The sequence below is a fragment of the Ranitomeya variabilis genome, chromosome 3 (genome assembly GCF_051348905.1).
Source record: "Ranitomeya variabilis isolate aRanVar5 chromosome 3, aRanVar5.hap1, whole genome shotgun sequence".
Taxonomy (NCBI): Eukaryota; Metazoa; Chordata; class Amphibia; order Anura; family Dendrobatidae; genus Ranitomeya; species Ranitomeya variabilis.
The window spans coordinates 50,263,891-50,279,842 of record NC_135234.1 but is presented as its reverse complement, the minus strand read 5'-3'; the positions used below and the strand labels follow the sequence as shown (position 1 = coordinate 50,279,842).

At 42.0% G+C, this 15,952-nt stretch overlaps 1 long non-coding RNA gene across 4 annotated transcripts in view; it reads left to right on the top strand.

Moving 5' to 3' along the window:
- LOC143815131 (uncharacterized) overlaps positions 1-15,952 on the top strand; it is a 610,659-nt gene that overhangs the window by 545,293 nt on the left and 49,414 nt on the right. The gene's annotated exons all lie outside the window — the stretch shown is intronic.

The following is a 15,952-nucleotide window of genomic DNA, read 5'->3' as shown; positions in this document are numbered from 1 at the left end:
GAAGAGGTTTTCATCCAGGATATCTCTGTACTTGGCCGCATTCATGTTTCCTTCAATGTCAACCAGTTATCCTGTCCCTGCAGACAAAAAACACCCTCATAGTATGATGCTGCCACTACCATGTTTCACTGTTGGGATTGTATTGGGCAGGTGATGTGAAAGTGACTGGTTTTCTGCACATATACCGCTTATAATTATCACCAAAAAAGTCTATCTTCGTCTCATCAGACCTGAGAATCTTATTTCTCACACTCTGGGAGTCCTTCATGTGTTTTTTAGTAAACTCTATGCGGGCTTTCATATGTCTTGCACTGAGGAGAGGCTTCCGTTGGGCCACTCTGCCATAAAGGCCCGACTGGTGGAGGGCTGCAGTGATATTTGACTTTGTGGAACTTTCTCCCATCTCCTTACTGCATCTCTGGAGCTCAGCCACAGTGATCTTGGGGTTCTTCTTTACCTCTCTCACCAAGGCTCTTCTCCCACAATTGGTCAGTTTGGCTGGATGGCCAATTCTAGGTAGACTTCTAGTGGTCTCAAACTTCTTCCATTCAAGGATTATGGAGGCCACTGTGCTCTAAGGAAACTTGAATACTGCAGAAATTCTGTTGTAACCTTGGCCAGATCTGTGCCTTGCCACAATTCTGTCTCTGAGCTCCTTGGCCAGTTCCTTTGACCTCATGATTCTCATTTGGTCTGACATGAGCTGTGAGGTCTTATATAGACAGGTGTGTGTCTTTCCAAATCAAGTCCTATCAGTTTAATTAAACACAGCTGGACTCCAATAAAGGGGTAGAACCATCTCAAGGAGGATCTCAAGGAAATGGACAGCATGTGACTTAAATATGAGTGTCTGAGCAAAGGGTCTGAATACTTATGACCATGCGATATTTCAGTTTTTCTTTTTCATTAAATTTGCAAAAATTACTACATTTCTGTTTTTTTTCAGTCAACATGGAGTGCAGAGTGTACATTAATGAGAAAAAATTAACTTTTTTGAATTTACCAAATGGCTGCAATGAAGCAAAGAGTTAAACATTTAAAGGGGTCTGAATACTTTCAGTACCCACTGTACATAGAGGACTATGGGCTGTGCATTCTACTACATGGAGGACTATGGGCTGTGCATTATATTATATGGAGGACTATGGGGCTGTGCATTATACTATATGGAGGAATATGAAGGGTGCATTATATAAGGAGGACTTTGAAGAGTCTATTATATTATATGGAGGACTAAGTGGTGCATTATACTACATGGAGGTAGTACAGGTACAAAATTTCCCAGTTCTGATGATCGGTGCTGGACCCAGTGGTTTGACTCCCCCAGTTCAGCAAACTATCACCTAATAGGCAGCTGTAATCTCATCCCTCAGTGAGAAATCTATATTGTTTTGATCATGATTAGTGTTGAGCGATACCGTCCGATACTTGAAAGTATCGGTATCGGAAAGTATCGGCCGATACCGGCAAAGTATCGGATCCAATCCGATACCGATACCCGATACCAATACAAGTCAATGGGACTCAGGTATCGGATGGTATTCCTGATGGTTCCCAGGGTCTGAAGGAGAGGAAACTCTCCTTCAGGCCCTGGGAACCATATTAATGTGTAAAAGAAAGAATTAAAATAAAAAATATCGCTATACTCACCTGTCCGACGCAGCCGGGACCTCAGCGAGGGAACCGGCAGCGTTGTTTGTTTAAAATTCGCGCTTTTACTTGGTTACGTGAGGTCCCGGCTTGTGATTGGTCAGGGCGGCCATGTTGCCGGGACGCGGACCAATCACAGCAAGCCGTGACGAAATTACGTCACGGCTTGCTGTGATTGGTCCGCGTCCCGGCAACATGGCCGCCCTGACCAATCACAAGCCGTGACGTCACGGGAGGCTGGACACGCGCGCTTTTCAAAATACGCGCATGTCCAGCCTCCCGTGACGTCACGGCTTGTGATTGGTTAATGGCGGCCATGTTGCCGGGACGTCACTGGAGGCTGGACACGCGCGCTTTTCAAAATACGCGCATGTCCAGCCTCCCGTGACGTCACGGCTTGTGATTGGTTAATGGCGGCCATGTTGCCGGGACGCGGACCAATCACAGCAAGCCGTGACGTAATTTCGTCACGGCTTGCTGTGATTGGTCCGCGTCCCGGCAACATGGCCGCCCTGACCAATCACAAGCCGTGACGTCACGGGAGGCTGGACACGCGCGCTTTTCAAAATACGCGCATGTCCAGCCTCCCGTGACGTCACGGCTTGTGATTGGTTAATGGCGGCCATGTTGCCGGGACGTCACTGGAGGCTGGACACGCGCGCTTTTCAAAATACGCGCATGTCCAGCCTCCCGTGACGTCACGGCTTGTGATTGGTTAATGGCGGCCATGTTGCCGGGACGCGGACCAATCACAGCAAGCCGTGACGTAATTTCGTCACGGCTTGCTGTGATTGGTCCGCGTCCCGGCAACATGGCCGCCCTGACCAATCACAAGCCGGGACTTCACGTAACCAAGTAAAAGCGCGAAATTTAAACAAACAACGCTGCCGGTTCCCTCGCTGAGGTCCCGGCTGCGTCGGACAGGTGAGTATAGCGATATTTTTTATTTTAATTCTCTTTTTTACACATTATTACATTAATGTTGTTGCGATACCCGATACCCGATACCACAAAAGTATCGGATCTCGGTATCGGAAATTCCGATACAGCAAGTATCGGCCGATACCCGATACTTGCAGTATCGGAATGCTCAACACTAATCATGATGGATTGTTAGAGTTAATGATGATCATGATGAGCTCAGGAGAAGGGGAGGGGAAAATGGCTCATAGGTGGAGAAAGAAGCAGATTTCTCTAATAAGATATATCACAAAGTCTCTTATATCTGCTTGTACTATTGATTTATATAAAGTTTATTGAAATGGCGATGACCATTTAGGAAATTGATAAGATTAGAAGGTTGGACTTAGAAGTGACTTAATGCTAAATGTTAAAGATTTACCAGAATAGAAAAAAATGGCAAAAATAAAAAAATTACCAAAAGATAACAGATATTTGAGTCGTGTGTGATACAAGTATATAGCACAATATGGCTTCTCACTATTTCTGTTCCTATTTATTGCTCCCGCACTGTAACACAGCTTTATGGAGGATAAAGTCCAGGGCACACAAAGCTTTGATGGCTTTGAAGAAACCTTAATGTTTGAAATCTAGACATGGTTGCAATTGATCTGTCTGGATTCGTCTCCTCTTCAGCTGTGTCAGGCAGCTCCTCGGATCAATAAAAGTACAATGTCTGAGCCTTGGAAATATCAGCAATATCGATTGGCAGAGCAAAGAAAAAATTAAACTGTAAGCAAGAGAACGCAGACACTAAGAGCAGAATATGCGCATCTCACCGGCCCCAGGCCACAAGACGATGGGTGGCACGAACATGTGATACATTTTCCAAAGAGTTTGTTTTTAATCTATTTTTGGAATGAAGAAAAACATATTTTCCAAAAATAGTTCCAAGTAGGAATGGGAATGTTTGCTGAGGCCAAACATACTGTGAGCAGTTTATACAGAGAGACTGCTCTACGGGAGTCAGACCAACCGTGCATAGCCGGCGATGGTGCAAGAGGCGATTAAGAGCAGGAAGCAGGGACACCGGCCAAAGAACGGAGAACATTCTCCTCAATCGCTCCTTTATTAATATCCCAATAAACAGTCTCATTTTACTCACTTCTACAGGATTATAATCTGGAGAGTGACGCTTAGATTACCGAGGCGTGCAGCCACATGCCATGGATGCAAGTGACATTTAGAGGAAGACCTCAACTTAAAATATATTTTGGTGGGGACATTTATAAATACCAGAAAATCAAACATTTCGAAGTAAATATGGACCACAGGTTATTTGTCATTCGGGAGTGATGCTTTTTCTTTTATGACACTTAGTTCTCCTATCTTTGTGAGGTTAGCCAAAAACATTTATAAAAGAGTCCGCATCCAGAAAATTAGCAGCAAAATTACACTTTTTATAAATGTGTTACACTATATCTTTGCACAAGAGTTAGCTGAAATGAATCCCGAGGCTCTAAGAACCCTGCATGTTTATCTAGCAATACAATGCATGTCAAAAAAACAACAATAACAGCGACCAGGAATTGGTCCCGTGGCTCTCCTATATGAAACATGAAAAATACCTTATTATTCACTTCTTTTTTTTATATTTCATGTTTTGAAAATGGAAACCTCCGTAGGTTCTGGATCAAGGGGTTCTCCAGTCTTAGGCTACCGGTCCGCAGTCCCTCTATGTGACTGAAGACTTGTGAATACTCACATGCACCCTGAGGGTCTTCTAGTGTGGTGGCAGCATGACAGCAAGTATGCAATTTGCATACATATGATCACATGCTGACTAGACGTACGCGACCTACCACAATGCAAGTGTATTGAGAAAGGCTAGACATGTCTAGTCGAAATGTGGCCGGAGGATGCAAACCCCATAATTGTGGCCATATGACCATCTGCTCCTGGCACCAGAGAATCCTTGCAGTGCGCAAGATGTGAGATTCACAAGTCTGCAGTCACATAGGCTAAAAGTCTGCAGTCAATCTAAGGCCTGACAACCCTGTTAAGACTGGCATTGCACTAGGGCTCACTGGAGTATTATGCATCAAATTCATTAGTATATCTTCTCATGGACGTGCTCCTTCCTGATTGGAGTTGCAATTCTGGAATAAGAAATGACGACACTTTTAATGAATAAGACAAGTGGGCGTAACCTTGCCCCGTCCTGCCCTGGCCTCTCCCTAGATCTACTCAGTGGAGTTTCATAACTTCTACAGGGGTATTACTGCTATTACTAGTTACACTTTTCCTGTACATAAATGTTAAGTGTCAAATGTTCGAACATGCTAATTTGATTGACCCCACATCTCCCTTAGACTTAGATGGACTATGGCCATGCACATATTCGAATCCTCAGCCATTACTCGTCTCCCACTGAAGCCATCTGTAGGAGAAGAAATTGAGTTCAAGATAAATCCTAGTAGTCCAAACCCTCCCTGTTATTTTGGTTCTGCAAAATAAGTAGCTATTGAACATACCATGTTTCCCTGAAAATAAGAACTGCCCTAAAAATAAGCCCTAGCATGATTTTACAGTATTTTTGGAGTTTGCTTGAAATAACAGCCATACTCCAAAAATAAGCCCTAGTTACAATCAGTGCCAGAGTTAGGGGAGAAAACTGGGCTATTGCACTGGGTCCCCACTCTTGTAGGGGCCCCCAGATTTTCTATTCCGGGGTCAAGACTGCTTAAAGACCTTTGGTGAAACAACGGTCATGTGACCATGATTTCGCCAAAGGTCTTTCCAGTGGGATGGTCTGGACGAACTAGGCTAGGATGTATCGCATTTGCAGTGTGTGTATATACATGTCTATGTGCAGTGTGTGTCTGTATGTACAGTATATACATGAGCAGTGTGTGTGTATACACATATGTATGTGCAGTGTGTATATACTGTACATGTGTATGTGCCGTGTGTATATACATGTGTATGTGCAGTGTGTATATACATGTGTATGTGCAGTGTGTATATACATGTGTATGTGCCATGTGTATATACATGTGTATGTGCCGTGTGTATATACATGTGTATGTGCAGTGTGTATATACATGTGTATGTGCAGTGTGTATATACACTCACCGGCCACTTTATTAGGTACACCATGCTAGTAACGGGTTGGACCCCCTTTTGCCTTCAGAACTGCCTCAATTCTTCGTGGCATAGATTCAACAAGGTGCTGGAAGCATTCCTCAGAGATTTTGGTCCATATTGACATGATGGCATCACACAGTTGCCGCAGATTTGTCGGCTGCACATCCCAAAGATGCTCCATACAAGGCAGGATGGATCCATGCTTTCATGTTGTTTATGCCAAATTCTGACCCTACCATCCGAATGTCGCAGCAGAAATCGAGACTCATCAGACCAAGCAACGTTTTTCCAATCTTCTACTGTCCAATTTCGATGAGCTTGTACAAATTGTAGCCTCAGTTTCCTGTTCTTAGCTGAAAGGAGTGGTACCCGGTGTGGTCTTCTGCTGCTGTAGCCCATCTGCCTCAAAGTTCGATGCACTGTGCGTTCAGAGATGCTCTTAGGCCTACCTTGGTTGTAACGGGTGGCGATTTGAGTCACTGTTGCCTTTCTATCAGCTCGAACCAGTCTGCCCATTCTCGTCTGACCTCTGGCATCAACAAGGCATTTCCGCCCACAGAACTGCCGCTCACTGGATTTTTTTTCTTTTTCGGACCATTCTCTGTAAACCCTAGAGATGGTTGTGCGTGAAAATCCCAGTAGATCAGCAGTTTCTGAAATACTCAGACCAGCCCTTCTGGCACCAACAACCATGCCACGTTCAAAGGCACTCAAATCACCTTTCTTCCCCATACTGATGCTCGGTTTGAACTGCAGGAGATTGTCTTGACCATGTCTACATGCCTAAATGCACTGAGTTGCCGCCATGTGATTGGCTGATTAGAAAATAAGTGTTAACAAGAAGTTGGACAGGTGTACCTAATAAAGTGGCCAGTGAGTGTACATGTGTATGGAACTTTTTTTATATTACATTTTAATATATTTTTGATCATCTCTATAATCATCTCTATACCATATGATATTTAATGGCGGGAAAATCCTTTTAAAGAGGTCTGGATGTTTTAGGAGCTCAACTTCATTTTGGGAATTAATAGTAATACTTTTCCATCACTAATCCTGTTCTGACGTAACATTGAACCGCAGAATATAGAGGAATAACTGTGAATATTTCTTTTAACATGTTCTCCATTTCAATTCGAAATATCATAGACCGGCAGCACTTTAGCGTCTGACTATTTTTAGCATCGGCTCCCTTGTAAAATTTAACAGTAATTTCTTTAATGCTGTTTGCATCTTTCCCAAGTTAAACAGCAGCTCCACCAAGTAAAGCTTATGTACTGTATAAAGCATCTGTGTGTGACATCAGGGTTGCAGGTTCAAATCCCAGTGGGACAGACTCATTCTTTCATGCCGCAGCGGTAAACCACTTGATTACCAATTATAATTAGATAATATGAATGATGCAGTAATTGCTTGTTTAACGTTCCTTACTTTAAGGATGAAAAGAATACAATAATTAATGTCTGGACTGACTTCCTGGAACCCAAGCTGCCGGTTTGCTGTGCTTGAAAACCCCCAGTGATAGATTGGTATTTGGTACACTGAAGGCAGGAACATTACAAGGAGTGCTCGAGAGGCACCGAAAAAGGGAGATGTACTCAACTGCACTCAGCTAAACATTCAAGCTTTCAGGAACTTCAGTTTGGTCAGATTTTATTTAACCGTTAGTTCTAAACATAAAAGTTAAAAGCAGTTGTCCTATAATAGTGATGGAATATTTCCAGGATATACCATTAGTTTATCAGTTCAGGTCTGACTTCTAGCACGCCAAACTAAGTGAGAATGTGGGGTGCACCGCTGGTGTAGAAACTCTTCCAACTTTTCCTTTCACTGCAGTGCTAACAAGCATTATTTTGTTTTCTGTCATGGTTTGTGTATACCTTTTTTAGTTGATTTGCCATTTTGGGGTTGTCTCCCATGCTGGCTTTTATTTTTTTTTTCTTATGCCTCTGGCTTTACAGAGGGGGTAAAATCTCATCATGTTGCACTTTTTCTGCTCCGAGTCTCATTGTGTCCTATGAGTTTCAAGTGTATGCCATGAGATACAGTTTCAACCTGTCTCCTGCTTGGGAAAGGATTCTCCTTGTCACCCTTTACAAGCAGGAGGCAGGGAGAGCATTTTCAGTGATGTCTGGGAGCTGCCAGGGGAGATTGGATAGGTTGCAATATCATCCTGCTGTTCATGGGAAGTTTGACTGGAAATCGCATCTGCCCATAATGTAGGTGATGATTTTTGGAAATAACTGAGGGATGAAACAAATCACACAGCAAGAATGTTACTGGTGAATGAGCCCAAAGTGAAAATGGTAAAAAAAATGCCAGAACATTGCTCCTTATTCTACAGTGCTGTGTTTTTTTTCAGTAGCCAGTTATAGTAAATGTAATAAAGATTGTGCAAGCTAAATGGAAGCAGTGGGAAATGGTACTTGATTGTCCCAAATGATCAATGAATTGGAAACTGCTGACTTAGCTAAGTTTCGAGGTACAAAATAATGCAAGGATTTTCAAGAATGAGATATAATTGCTGATGAATCTTTTCTCCTGTTTCTGTTGCTCCTCACCATGATACTTGCACATCAGAAAGTATACTCATTACAGTTTGTTCCTTCTAAAATGTGTGCAAATGATGGCTATGACTCAAATGAAATTCTGTCCAATCCACCAAGAGAACTGGGACCTTAGTAGATCTGAGTAAATTTAGGATAGAGAAGATCAGGAGAGCAGGTGAAACCATTGATTGAAGCTACTGCTCCTACCTGGTCTGGTGCACGATTAGCAGGTATTGTGCACCAGCTGGTATTAATATACATGGCTTAAATGTCTCACTCACATCTTAATGAAGTTCTTTTTTAAGTACCCCTTTAAGTGTTTCTTATGGAATAGTAAATAAGTATACATGTGATCTGAGATCCTCAGGAATAGGTACAGTAAAGCCGTGTACATGAGTATTGCTCTTGAAGGTTATCTTGGCGAAGTTATGAGGGACTCATTAAGATGGTTTTGGGTGACATTAAGGGTATGTGCACACGCTGCGGATTTTGCTGCGGATCCGCAGCAGTTTTCCCAAAGTTTACAGTACCATGTAAACCTATGGGGAAAAAAACCCACTGTGCACATGCTGCGGAAAAATCCGCGCGGAAACGCAGCGGATTATTTTCCGCAGCATGTCAATTCTTTGTGCGGATTCCGCAGCGGTTTTCAACCTGCACCAATAGGAAAGTGCAGTTGAAAAACCGCAGAGGAATCCGCAGAAGAAACTGCGAGAAAATCCGCAGTGAAAACCGCAGTGGTTTTGCACTGCGGATTTTCCAAATCTGCTGCGGAAAAACCCGCAGCAGAATCCGCAACGTGTGCACATACCCTAATAAGGAAGAAACTGACCTGGCCTTTGTTGCGTCAGGGTGATGGAGCTTTTTTTTTTTTTAGTAAATTTCTGATCTGTATTTTCGAGACATTGGGTTCATGGCATCTATATTTTGTGGACATCTTGTGACACTACTTTAATTGTTCTAAAAATCCGATCCTATCATTTTTACGTTAGCACAAGTTTCTATGTAGACACATCTTGTGCATGGGTTCATATTGTTCTTGTTTTTTTTGCTATCTTGGCTACAACTAATAAAAATAGGGTAGAAATTTTAAAAGAAAATAAAAATGTATGTAGGCAACCAGAACGTAACCTACTAGCAGGCTCACACACAGAAGGACATTTCCATTTGGTTTGCTGAAAATAAGAACATGTAATTGTTTAGACACTGCCCTATAAAACATGATGCCCTCATCTTTAGTTACGTACCTAATCAGTCTCCTGGACTGCTGCTCATAAATATATTTTTATCTTGTATTCTCATCTGTTAATGAAGCCACGTTTAACCCTGTCACCTCAGATGATCTGTAAAAATCAGACTGTGTACCATGTATCACGTACATTATGTATCATCATCATTTCTTGATCCGCATCTTAAAATAATGTGAAAAGATATGTCTGAGTGAAATCCAGTTTTTAGAAGGTGCTGATCCTCCTCGTGGTGATCTTACTAGTGTACGGAATCTTTAGGGATATTCTCTATAGGAAAAATATGTAAATTCTTTGCTCTTGATGAAATAAAACTGTCTGTATAGTGCTGCCTATAGGGCATGTCCGGAAGCAATGTTGCCATATAGAGTAAAAGCGCAGTTATTATGCTGAATTTATTTTTCTGCAGAAAATCAGCTGCATTTAACTGTCTAATTTGTGCCCTCATATAGATATAGGTTATTATAGGGAGTCTGAAATAATGCATGTAAAAAAAACAGTTGCGTTTTCAAGTGTAGAATCAAAGAAATAAAACACAATAAAATGCCGCTTGAAATCTGAACAAAAAAGCACATCAAATAACAAAGAAAATGCAGCAAAAAAAGAAAGAATCAAAATGTAACAATCATAGGAGATTGTTACTGGGTACTTTGATGCAGTCACCCATAGAAAACATGCAGATGAAAAGCAGCATAAAAGACGCAGCATTTAGTTTACATGTGAACATAGTCTTAGGCCCCGTCACACGTCCTGGTGATTTCAGTATTGGAAAAACTAGTAACAGTGAGGTCCGTGGTCCATGTCCATGTGCCATCCATGTGTCAGTATGACACCATACATATGGTATACGTATGTACGTTTGTCCATGTGTACTGTCCATGTGCTGTCCATGTGCACCATCAGTGTGACAAGTACTGTAGTAGAACGAAGAATGCAAATGACAGATGTTTAGGTGTTAGATAGATAGATGTCAGTGAGATATATAATCAGTGTTTTGCATGTGTACTTTTCTGTAATTGTATTTATCTAATAATTAAATAAATAAATATCAAAAATGGCATGTGGTTCCTCTTATTCTTAATAACCAGCTAGGGAAGGCAGACAGCTGTGAGCTGCTATTATTCTGGGAAGGGGCCAATATCCATGGAGCTTCCCAGCCTATTAATATCAGCTCACTGCTGTCTTTTTAGCCTTTACTGGTTATTAAAAGGGGGATTAACCAAAAAAATGACTTGGGGTCCCCTCTGTTTTTAAACAGCATGGATATTGACCTTTGTCATACTAATAACACCAGCCCTCAGCAGCCCCAGAAATGGTGCATCCATTAGATGTGCCAAGTCAGGCACTTAGCCTCTTCTCATCGCAATTGCCCTGGTGCATTGGCAATCGGGGTAATGGTTTGGGGGTTGATGTCAGCTGTGTAGTGTCCGTTGACATCAAGCCCTGGGGTTAGTAATGGAGAGGCATTTGTCGGACACCCCCATTACTAACCGTGTAGTCAAAAGCAATAAACACACAGACAAGTTTAATTGTAAAAATCACTCCCCGACAATTACCCTCATTTACCCATTCATTACCATAAAAGTAAAATAATATGGAGGTCTCATGGCGATCCCCGACATCCGGAAGCTGTGGTGAGCAGTGACTAGTGTTGAGCGATACGTTCCGATATTCAAAAGTATCGGTATCGGATTGGATCGGCCGATATCCAAAAAATATCGGATATCGCCGATACCAATACCCGATACCAATACAAGTCAATGGGACACAAATATCGGAAGGTATCCTAGATGGTTCCCAGGGTCTGAAGGAGAGGAAACTCTCCTTCAGGCCCTGGGATCTATATTCATGTAAAAAAAAAAAGAAAAAAAAAAAAGTATGGATATACTCACCCCTCCGACGGACCCTGGACCTTAGCGGTGCAACAGGCAGCCTCCGTTCCTAAGAATGAGTGAGTGTAGGGCCTGCAATGACGTCGCGATCACGTGAGTGGTCACATGAGCGGTCACGCGACCAATCACAAGACCGCGACGTCATCGCAGGTCCTGTACACTCACTGCATTCTAAGGAACGGAGGCTGCCAGTTGCACCGCTAAGGTCCAGGGTCCTTCGGAGGGGTGAGTATATCCATATTTTTTATTTTTATTCTTTATTTTTTACATGAATATGGATCCCAGGGCCTGAAGGAGAGTCTCCTCTCCTCCAGACCCTGGGAACCACACACTGGGAACTTCCGATTCCGATATCACAAAAATATCGGAACTCGGTATCGGAATTCCGATACAGTGAATATCGGCTGATACCCGATATTTGCAGTATCGGAATGCTCAACACTAGCAGTGACATCAGTAACGTAATCGCTCACCACGGCAGCCGGACTACACACTGAGAGTAGCGTGAGAGCCCGACTGCAGTGAGGAGCAGTGACGTCAGTAAAGTTACCGCAGGTAATAGAATCAAATCACACACAAGAACCCCTGCTTACCTTGAATTGGCAGATTTATTTAATACCGGGGTGCTTCTTAAATAATAGTCAAGGTGTAAGCTCCTAAGTTCCCTCTTGTGGTGGCTGCAGGTATCCAAAATATTATCATATAACATTATGCCTACACAAAGGATTTGGAGTTCTTCATCAGAACCAGTATATGAATATATCAAGGAATTATTAAGTACATTAAGTTAAAGCTTAAAAAAATGCTTTTAATAAGCAAATATTGCTTTATGCATCGAACAATACCATGCAGCAGACCTTTAGCCCTGATTTTTCTAATCATTGCATGGATTGGAATAATATTAAGGATCCAAAGAAAATCACAAATCTTTATAGATATTTATACTTCAAAAAGTAGTAACTTGTAAATATTTATGGTATCTGAATTCCGTCTAGATTTTATTTTAATAATTATTAGTTTATAGTATTTTATAGAATTTTTTATGGTATTGAGTAAAACTTACAGAGCTCTCTACTACAAGAGATTCCTTTTTCATACATGGACAGTGACTGTATGTGATTAGGGAAAGTGGCCCGGAACTATCACTAGAACTGAGGCCCTAACTATCCCTGCTCCCAAAGGCACCTCTAAAGGTAAGGGAGTTTGGGCCACCAGCCTTACTGTTCTCCTGCTATCCCCTAAGCTTTCTCATCCCCCTTCTCCAAGAGGCCTGGGACAGAAATGCTGGTGTATTAACACGTAAGACAGATAAGGATAACATAAAGCAATAAATATGCAAAAATACTCACCAAGGTAGAGCGATATATAGGGAGGGATAGAATGTATCAACCAAATGGGAATAGGACAATGAGCAAAGCATACACCCAAAAACAGCACGCAAAAATCTCTAGTAGCAACAATGATCTCCAATTCAGCACAGAGTCTCCAAGGAGGTAGGAAGCAAAGCTTTTACTGGCAAGGAAAAGAAGGTCTGACCAGATTTTATAGGGAGAGGAAATGACCAGGTCAGCAACAGCTGTGAGATGGAGCAGCAAGTTTCTAACCAGCATAGAAAAGGTTGTTAACCTCTTCAGCAACAAAAGAAACTAAATCAATTTAACATTAAACACAAATACATCAGCTACAGGGAAGATCTGTGATTCACAATACGTAGGGACTTTCTAATTCCAGATCTCCCAGGAGGATGTGATCCGCTCCTGACAGTTATAAAAAGTATGGTAAAAAGCTGTTTTAGGTAAAACCCCTCAAAAGACAACAGGTACTCCCACTACCTGGAGAAAGAAAGGTTCAATCTCCGGAGGAAAGAAGGCTTCTTTACCATGAAAGCTATTAGTCTGTGGAATAGTCTGGTCACAGCAAGAACCGTTGATAGTTTCAAAAAAGGCTTCTTTTTACAATAAAATAACAAATATTTGTTCTGAATGTTTTGTCTAGTTGAGCGACAATTAGGACAGATTAGCTCTATGGGGCGGATCAGACCATGCATTGTGGTTGTGCCCCTTCCCTTTTTCAATTTTCATCCCTTGGTTGAACTTGATGAATGTATGTAATTTCTGAACCATATTAACTATGTATATGTATATAATATATATTTATACCATTTATAAAGAATATGTGTCGCCCAGAAGGACTACCACTGGGACATCAGATAAAACAGTCCCTGGATTATTGTTCATAGGTGAAAATACATAGCTTGTGTCTGTAACACTTTATGATCAGGAATGGTAATTCTTTAATAGCTGTAAACCTCGGGCAGACATACCACACCTGCTGCCAGCTCCAGTTGAATAGGGGCCTGTGCGCTGAGTCGCACTTCATGTTCCTCAGTCAGGACACTGCTGTGTTCGTTCTGATCGATCCTCTCCATCTCCAACTCAGGGCATCTATTTCTGCTCAGTAGATTCCTTTATATACAGTTCAGTATTTTGCTTTTCTTGAAGTGTTGTTTTTCCTGGGATTCATTCTCGCAACCTGTAGCATGGGAGGCACAATATGCTCTGCCTAAAGTTCTAACTTGCATTCTTCTTCTCCACAGGCATACTGTACTGGTACATAGAGGTACATTTCTATATGCCAGTATATTACCAGTAGTTGTAAATAAAGTCAGAGATTTTTTTCCCTATAAATCTATAAAAAAAATAATGAAAAATAATTACAATAATCACAGTTGTAATACACTTTTCAAAAATAAATGTTAGAAACCAACAAATAATACGAACATGTTTGGTATCCCTGTAATTCAATCAACCCGTATATTACAATGAACAGATTTAAGGTGTAAAATTAATGGCTTCATTTTTAGTTTGTCCATGAAACCCATAAAACAGTTAACACAAATATAAAGCTTACAGACAAGTTTAGCAAACTAGCAAAACTACGGAGCACAGACTATACAGCAGAGTCATTTTCCATCTCCACCGGGTAAGTCTCTCTCTTCAGTAGAGTGTAAGCTCTTATGATCCGCTGGGTACACGCTTTTTCTCCTGTAGAGTGTAAACTCTTCTGGTCAACGGGATCCTATCTCTTTCTCCTATAGAATGTAATCTCTTATGGTCAGTGGAGTCCTCTCTCTCCTGTAGAGTGTAAGCTCTTATGGTCAGCGGGGTCCTCTCTCTCCTGTAGAGTGTAAGCTCTTATGGTCTGTGGGGTCCTCTCTCTCCTGTAGAGTGTAAGCTCTTATGGTCAGCAGGGTCCTCTCTCTGCTGTAGAGTGTAAGCTCTTATGGTAAGTGGGGTTTTCGCTCTTCTGTAGAGTGTAAGCTCTTATGGTCTGTGGGGTCCTCTCTCTCCTGTAGAGTGTAAGCTCTTATGGTCAGCGGGGTTTTCGCTCTTCTGTAGAGTGTAAGCTCTTATGGTCAGCGGGGTCCTCTCTCTCCTGTAAAGTGTAAGATCTTATGGTCAGAGGAGTCCTCTCTCTTCTGTAGAGTGTAAGCTCTTATGGTCAGTGGGGTCCTCTCTCTCCTGTAGAGTGTAAGCTCTTATGGTCAGTGGGGTTTTCACTCTTCTGTAGAGTGTAAGCTCTTATGGTCAGCGGAGTCCTCTCTCTCTCCTGTAAAGTGTAAGATCTTATGGTCAGAGGGGTCCTCTCTCTTCTGTAGAGTGTAAGCTCTTATGGTTAGTGGGATCCTCTCTCTCCTGTAGAGTGTAAGCTCTTATGGTCAGTGGGGTCCTCTCTCTCTCTCCTGTAAAGTGTAAGATCTTATGGTCAGAGGGGTCCTCTCTCTTCTGTAGAGTGTAAGCTCTTATGGTCAGTGGGGTCCTCTCTCTCCTTTAGAGTGTAAGCTCTTATGGTCAGTGGGGTCCTTTATCTCTTGCGCCTATAATGTGTAACAGGTCATGGTCAGCAAAGTTCTCTCTCCTCTCCCCCCACGTGAATCTTATGAGCAATTACAAGATTTCCAACCTTTTAGGAAAATTCTTCAAGGTTAACAAATTTCAATTTCAAAAGATCCACTCATCTGTAATTAGCATGTGCATATTTTATACGTGGGCCTAATGTGACCATGCATAGTGACATTGGTTGAGAAAGAGACCTAGGTCCTTCAAGTTCAACCTTTCTCGACCAATTGTACAATTTGTCACTAATTTAACTATAACCTGCAATGCTATGTGTATTGAGGAAATCATCCAGCCCTTGTATAAAAGCTGTTATAGTGTCGGCCATTACTACCTCCTGTGGTCGGGTATTCCACAGTCTGACTGCTCTAACTGTAAAGACCCCTTTCCTATTTAGCTGCGGGAATCGCCTTTATTGCTCCCGTTATGAGTGTCCCCTGGTCCTTAGTTTGGTTTTTGGAAGGAATAAGTCATGTGCCAGTCCCTTGTACTGACCACACATATATTTCTACATTTCTATGAGAATCCCTCCGAGGCGTCTTTTTTTCTAAGCTAAACAATCCCAACTTGTCTACCCTCTCATCCTATGAGAGTCCTTCCATCCCTTGTAATAATCTAGTGGCCTTCTTTGAACTGACTGCAATTTCTGAATATCTTTTTTAAAATGTGGC